At 40.6% G+C, this 8,270-nt stretch overlaps 1 protein-coding gene across 1 annotated transcript in view; it reads left to right on the top strand.

Moving 5' to 3' along the window:
- Positions 1–1,972: 1,972 nt before the first annotated feature.
- The window catches only part of si:dkey-19b23.10, an 18,016-nt gene continuing 11,718 nt past the window's right edge, over positions 1,973–8,270 (top strand). The window contains exon 1 of the mRNA XM_034856253.1: positions 1,973–2,214. The gene's annotated coding sequence lies outside the window, so the exon portion shown is untranslated. The remainder of the gene's footprint in view (positions 2,215–8,270) is intronic.

Here is an 8,270-nt window from a genome sequence, read left to right as displayed (position 1 = left end):
CTACTCAGGCTGCTGCTGCTACTCAGGCTGCTGCTACTCAGGCTGCTGCTGCTGCTCAGGCTGCTGTTGCTACTCAAGATGCTGCTGCTGCTGTTTAGGCTGCTGCTACTCAGGCTGCTGCTGCTGTTTAAGTTGCTGCTACTCAGGCTGCTGCTGCTCAGGCTGCTGCTGCTCAGGCTGCTGCTGCTGCTGTTTAAGTTACTGCTACTTTTTGTCAAGTGGCAAGTCATCAGAAGGTGACTGGAGTCGACCTCTGCTTCATTTGGAGCTTGGCGACGTGTTCAATGGTATTTCATGATCCTCTCTTCTGCACATCAGTGATTATTGTCAGTGCATCAGAATGTAGCCACTCCTGTTCAGTTTGACCATGGCTCAATGAATGATGTCGGGTGTCCCGGGACGAGAATGAGCTGCTGGGCGCATATTAACCCCCCCCCCTTCTGCAGAAAGACCAAACAAGACTGGAGAACTCCAGAACCACCTTCAGTGCTGCAGGGGCTAAAGGACTTCAGATATGCTCTGAAGGACAAACTTGAGTGTTTTTAGAAAGTGTATTTTCTGCTAGAGGTTTACATCAATTAAAATGATAATTAAAATTTTCCACCAGACAGCTCTTGGATCAGTCTAGAGTGGCTACATGATATTTTTCTTCCCTTGAATTCCTCAAATGTACAAACTTGAGAACTCTTTGCTATGTTCATCATGTGTCCGTCTGTGTTCTGTTTCATTTTGCATACTGAAGCTCCCAACTGTCCCCACTCTCAGTGCATTGGGCACACTCTCACGGTGCTTGAATACCAATTGTTCCCGGATTTGCTGGGTGGTAATTTAATTAAAAGCAAATAAATATTTAGGAACATTCAAAATATAAGCACAAATTTGAAATAATTCACTTCTTGACATATTAGTCAAAAAGTAATAAAGCAACTGTTTGACATCTTGAAATATTTTCTTATTAGTTTATTTGCCAAAAGTTAGATGAGAACTGAAAGCACTCATAGTCTCAAGACTACAGCCCCCAGCTGGTTAGCTTAGCATAAAGGTTTCTGCCGACCTCTCTAATGTTTCTTCGACTCCTGTCCACTTTGCTTCCATTCTTCCCTCTGTCGAACCCTCTTTCTCTCTTAATTGCCCTAATCGTTTTTGCTAACTCGTCCTCCGTTAGCTAACTCTGGAGACCTAAAATCAGGGTACATTAGCTAAAAATGCACAAAAACATTCCTTTTCTTAGGGAATGGGACAGAAGTAAAATCTTCTTTAAGGGGTTTTTGGAAGTTTTGAAAATACATGTCTCACTGGGAGTTAGATGAGAGGCTCAGCATGAGAAGATGTCATCTTTAGCTTAGCATAAAGAGCTAGCCTGGCTCTGTACAAATGTAATAACATTTACCTGCCAGCGCACATGTCTGCTAGTGGACAGGTGAGTTGTTTCCCTCAAGCTAACCGGCTGCTAGCTGTAGCTACTGTACCACCATGACAGGTGTATTGTTTGCCTCATCATAAATGCCAAAGCTTTTTTTGTTCACTTTTCAGAAAACTAGAAGTTTCTGCAACTTCGTCTTCTGCAAACATCTCCCTAGAAATTGAAGATTTGGTGCAGACTTTCCCCTAACTGACATCAGACCTTGACTGCATATGCTCACCTTCCTGGACAAACCAAATGGCCGTTTAAAAACTGACAGACCAAAGAGGCCGTAAGAGAGGAGGTGAGGGATGAAAGGGGAGAGAGAGAGAGAGAGAAAAAACACCCACTCAAACTGAAAGTATGAGCGTATACTGTATCTGTGTGTGTGTGTGTGTGTGTGTGTGCGTGTGTGTGTCAGATTGAAGGCGCACACTAAGGTGTTTTTCTCTTGTTTCCAGCATCACTATGAAACAACTTATAGCACACACACACACACACGCACACACACATACACACACACACACACACACAAACACACACACACAAACACACACACACACACACACACACACACAGACACACACACACACACACACGTACATGCAGAGTGCCATTATGGTAAAGTGGATTAAAAGGCTGAAAGAGCGACAGTGGCCAACCGTCTTTGGTGAAACTGCATCGCTCTCTCTCATTCGCTGTCTCTCTCTCTTCTCCGCCTTTCACACACACATGTCTGCCTACCAGCAAAGCATACACACATGCACTTCCCTGCTACGGACACATCTCTCGTCGTTATGACAACTTAACAGGTAAGACAACTTTTCTATTCTCGCACTATTTTTTTTTTAGAATGAGAAAGTTTAAAATAATTCTAGAACACTACAAAAACCCACCTGTCCCTCTGAGTCTTCCTTAACACGACCAAACAAGTCCTCTTTTTTTCAAACTAACGCAAGGTGCATTTTCAGGAATTACATGGGTTGAGGGATTAGATTTGAAGGAAACTTCGGGTCTGCCAAATGAATACATGTAAATGCAGATAAATTCCGTTAAAATACAAGGGTTAGGGTTAGGGTTAGTCACAAATATCTAATTATTCTAATGAAAGTGCCATTTTGATTCTTTTTTTAAATGTGCTCCGATTGAAAGTCCATCTGCAGATGCACAAGCCTATGGTTTTGCCCGAGCAGCTACTAAGTTGTGCTTTTTCTGAGCCTTCTGAGTCTCGTCAGTACTTGTAGTATTGTAATGTTGTTACACCAAACAGGCTCTTAGACTGAGAAGCTTAACCACATGCATGCATGTCTTCATTGTGAACACTTTGTAAAGATATCATGAAATGATAAACCTGACCCAGGTACAGTTACACCAAAAGGCTCACACATAGTTTCCAGTCTGAGATAAAACCATCTGAGCCATCCATTTGCCCAGCTTTGATGAGAGTGTAAATGTACACATCGATATACTACATGTTGTTAGTGTTCATTTGTTACACCTGACTGAGACTAATATAAAATCCCTTAACTAAGTCCTACCCAGTGGTGGCATGTAACTAAGTATGTTTACTGAACTACTGTACTTAAGAACAAATTTGAAGTACCTCTACTTTACTTGAGTCTTTTCTTTTCATGCCACTTTCTACTTCTACTGCGCTACATTTCAGAGAGACAGACATCTTCTACTTTTTACTCCACTGCATTCATCTAACATTTTTAGTTTCTAGTTACTTTACAAACTAAGATTGTTACACACAAAACAGTAGTTCATAAAACATTATGCTTTATTACAAATGAAACTACCCACCAACATGTAGGCCTACAAGAAATGATTAGACACTTTTTGATTGTCTCTTAAATGCGAGGATTTTTCTTAACTGAGTACTTTTTACTTTGAATACCTTAAGTACATTTCCCTGATGCTACTTACATACTTTACTTAAGTGACATTTTCAGTGAAGGACTTTTACTTAAGTTAAGGATCTGAATAATTCTTCCACCACTGCTGGTATAATGGTCCGCTTTTAGTCATTTTGGAGGCTGTACTTTGTGTACTTTGAGGTGTTTTTAGTGTGTAGTCTATCCTTCGAGTTTGTGACCTCCTTCGACATCTGCAGACAGAACGGGGGCAACAACTGCTTTCTTGTTTTTACACTATGAAGTAAAAAAAAACTTAAATTAAAGCTTGAGGAAGCAGAATAAAGTCATGTTGCTTTCTTGTTGCAATGGTATTCATCTTTAAATGGTTTTAGTAACAGTCCCCATGGGCGCCCTCCCAGTCTACCTGGAGAAAGAGGGTGAAATGAGGAAAAGGAAAAAATATTGCAGTTCATCTCAGTTTTGTCCAGAGACATATAACGCTCAAACCTGGATCCAAAGACATGTGCTACTGGTGAGTAATTAGGGTCTCTGGGTCTGTAGTATGCAAAACCCCCCAATGGACCTAAACGCAAAGCAATTGACTGCATTACAATTCACCCCCCTCAAGTACTGCCCCAAGCTGTACATGCAGCAGGGATAGACTTCAGACTTCGTGGACAGATCTGCTTTGAACATCTTGACGCAGAAATTGTTCCCCATCCTTCTTTGCAAAAGTGCTCGAGCTCTGGAAAGCATCATGAGGGCTGTTTAAGGCCACAACAACAATTTAAAGCTGTGCCACGTATTCTTATGTCACATATAAGAATATCACATATACCCGACTACTGCATCTTTATCTGTGTAGTGGGGCTTTCTCCACAGCATGATGATGCTACACCCCACATCAGGATGTGTGATGGCCAGAAAGCTACCTTTCTGTCCCATCAGGCCGTGCAAGCTGCCGGTGAAGCAGCAGTAACCCCCTGTGAACCATGGAAGCCTGTAGCTCCCTCACAGTTGCTGTTGACTTCCTGGAGGCCTTCTGACTCCTTAGCTCCCGTGCAGACACACCTACCATCACGGCTTGGGAAACCTTCTGATATTCCAACCCTGATTGGGTACCGTCCTTGCAGATGAGCCTACAGCGTTCCTTTATCTTTATGGTGCAGTGTTGCCAAGGACACTGAGTGTGTAACGTAAAACTGACAACAAACATTTGATCGCCATTCAAATGAGTATGCAACTTTTAACCAATCGGCTGCACCAGTGATGAATTAGGTGTGTTAAAGTAAAAGGGGAGTCAATATTTGTGAAAATTACTATTTACTTCTTTAATATTTGCATTTAATTTAGATCAATTTGTGTTAAATATAGTGTAATTTAATAATATTTTAAAATGCTATATATATGTTAACCTAATATTTCTTTCCTATTTTGACTTGGTCATATTTGCTATATTGTAGTGGTATCACAGTCACAGTTTGGTGTAAAACTGCAACAGTAGAAAAACTGGAGTGTAGACCACTAGACTAACGCAAAGACAGGACAGAGGTGAGCCGGGTCCCTCATCCATCAGAAGAACAGCCGTGGTACGAGCTGCAGGCAGACTGTGGGCTCCTCACCGCTGATCTGATTCAATATGAACATACTGATTATTGAATAATGAAGAACAGCTGTGGTACGAGCTGCAGGCAGACTGTGGGCTCCTCACCGCTGATCTCTTTAATATCAACGCCTGATCACTGCTCACATACCAGCTGGGCGGCTAGTAGTAATAAATACATGCCATGAAAAAAATAACCTTCAAATAATTAAGAATACCTTTGTCGCAGTGCAATGGGAGAAATTTAATATTTTATAGTAACCAACATTTCTCAAATAATTTGATAATTTCTTAAGGAAAAACCTGACGGAAAATGACTTTTTAAAAGTCTGTTTTCAATAATTTCATGAGTCAGGGTTAGGTTATCTGTAGGTTTTGTGTAACTGTTATTTAACATGAAATATAATAAAACCAATGATCGTGATGTGGAAGTCAGTTATGGGGAATATACCAGGAACGATCACAAAGAGAAAAATGCCAATTTTAAATCCCCTGGTCCGCAAACTGGGATTTGGTTTACATTTTAAAAATGTGTAATGTGTGAAAGAAATGTATCACAAACAACAAAGAGGTGTTGCAACTTTCATCAACGCTAGTGTTTTTTTAATCCAGAGAACAGATCGACTGTATTTCATTTTATTCTAAAAAAGCAATGTTGAATGGCTGGAGACCCCCTCTGTGTTACTGGGGCCTTTCACCAGAATAGAGTTTGTTCAGCAGTGCATCAGCGGGAAATTCAACATTTATAGTAATATTGTAGAGAGGAAATATGTCTTTTCCAATAATCAATTATCAGTCTGAATGCTGTGATAGCTTAAAGGAAAGGAAGAAACAGCACGTTCATTCTGCTTGTATATTCACAAAATGAGCTGATTACTTCTTTCAGTTCACCGTCAGTTGACCTCTGACCTTTATTGAATTAAGTAATGGATTCTAAATTCCTTTGCCATAATGAATTACAAAATGTTGCTCTTTTTTCTATGGAGAAAAAGTATCATTCATCATCATATTATCAGTATCAGACTGTACCAGTCCAGCAGTGTGTGTGTCTGTGTGTGTGTGTGTGTGTGCGCGCAATCAGAAAATTATTATTATAATGGACGTTAAAGCAGATAGATTGCCATTGATTTGTGCTATTATGTACATCTTTAAAATTATGTTGTACAAAGATGGAAATCTGTATTTCAGCTGATGAATAATATTGATTATTATATTATTATGAAATAGTTTTGTCCCTCTCAAAGCAAGCGTGATCATGTGGCCGTGTTGAGACTACAGCAAAGTTTGATCCATCAGTGGGTTTTTGATTGCAGATTCAACACAGTAGTTGCTTTTGTACTGGACATCCGAAGGAATGCATGGCCAACTTTTAGCTCATTTTACTGTGTGTACTAATAATTGATGTGCAGTAATGTGAAGGTGTCCTTGATGTCCACCGTGGAACCACATAAACTGTGCTGTAGGATCTGATCATTTTACAGACTTTGTGCAAATTCTTTCAGGGCTCCTGCTGTGGTGAGGACTGGTAATTCTACATGAAAGAAGCCTGTAGCAGTCTTTAGAAGTGTGTAGCATTGCTGTCATGTCTTTGCACACTGGGGTCCCTCCAAAACGTCTCGTCTGTGATCTCTTATTAGATACAAAAGCTCCCGTCAAAATGCATGGGATTTTCCAGCCGGCATGTAAGAGCATCACATGCAGTGAAAGAGAATTATTTTCACCCTCTTTATTTCTTGGTTAAAATACATTAATTTGGGGCACCCAGATAGTTCAGTGGGTAGAGTGGATGCCCATGTGCAGCGGCTTGCTCCTCGACGCAGCGGTCGGGGGTTTGAATCTGGCCTGCGGCCCCTTTGCTGCATGTCACTCCCCCTTTCACACATCTTCGTCTGTCTAATAAAGGAAAATACATTAATTTGGCTTTTTTAGAACTTCTCCATGTGTGTGTGTGTATGTGTGTGTGTGTGTGTGTGTGTGCGTGTGTATCTTTGCCTATACAACTGCAATACATCATCCTAAATTCCAAGCTACAACCAAAAAAAATGATACAGAAATCCGATTTCCACTGCAACAAAGCTTTGCATGAATCTAAATCTCATGAATGTACCATTAAGATAAAAAAGGGTTCTGTTTACTATTTAGTATTCATTTTATAGGATGTCGCCGCGCTGTCTGACACTTTTTTCAACATGACGTTGTCTTGAACACACTTTTAATGTTTTTCCAAAGATGTTATTTTGAGATTTTGAGACTATTTTTTAAATGTTTACTTCTTCAAATCAAATCAAAATGTATTCGTGTAGCACATTACAGCTACCAGCAGGCATCCAAAGGGCTTTACATCAGGAAGCAAGAACAAAACAACCCATCATGCAATAAAAAGAATGAAGCATATAATACAGTAAAATCAGAAAAGGGTACAAAGAAACAGGAGAGTGTAATTGTCCCACCACTACTAGGTGTTACAGCCAGCCCAAACAGATAGCTTTTTGGTTTAAAAACAGCCGCATCTTTTACTTCTTGGAAGCAGTGTTAGTATTTCATACACTGTCATGCTTTTTAGGTAATGCTAGACTTTCTTGTGCTGGCCGGTACACAAACACCTACAGCGCTCACATGGAACACGGATCGTAATGTGTTCTTAGGTTATCAAGTTGGAGTACGCAGCGCTGCTCAAGGCTAACCTTAGGCCAAACAGCCTTTTTCCTGTGTTGTGATACACGTTGATTCATGTTGTTAGGCTGTTCTCCCTCATCCACTCAGTTACTCTCTTCCCGCCAGTCATCACTTCTTTTCTCAGTGACGGAAGACAGGCGGAGAGACTGTTCGGAGCAACAACAAACTAAAAAAGTCCAGAAGTGCTTCTCTTTTGTTCCCCCTCCTCTGCTCCCGCAGGTTTTATGTTGAAGTTGAGAGAAAACTAGAGAAGCGTCTCCCCCGTACAAACTCCTCCGTACTCCCCTTCCATCCTTTCACATTCTTTCATTCACACATTTTTCTCAGGTTATGTGCACACACAAGCATAAATGTAGACAAATGTGTACACACAGGCGACAAATTAGCAGAGCATGTCCGAATCACTGGTATAAAGAAGGTAGGATGTGTTTCGCATACAGGGAACAACAAGTCAAACAAAGTGGAAGAAACCACTGTATTTTCAGTTTAGGCTTCTGAAGGCTAAACTCAACGCCTCATTGGGTGCAGCGCTTTGCAAAAATGCTCTCCTTTAATCTTTTTTGAGGTATTTTCTTCCCTGCACTTAATTATTGAGGAGGGTTTTTAAGTTGACATTTTGATTTCAGCAAAGTAATCTCAATTATGTAATCTCAATGAGCATGAACAACGTAAAAGGAGTCTCGGAAATGCGCCGTATTAACTCCTTTTTAGTGTGATCTGACTCATTTTG

Source organism: Etheostoma cragini, chromosome 19, assembly GCF_013103735.1.
Source record: "Etheostoma cragini isolate CJK2018 chromosome 19, CSU_Ecrag_1.0, whole genome shotgun sequence".
Taxonomy (NCBI): domain Eukaryota; kingdom Metazoa; phylum Chordata; class Actinopteri; order Perciformes; family Percidae; genus Etheostoma; species Etheostoma cragini.
This window is presented reverse-complemented; position numbering and strand designations above follow the sequence as displayed.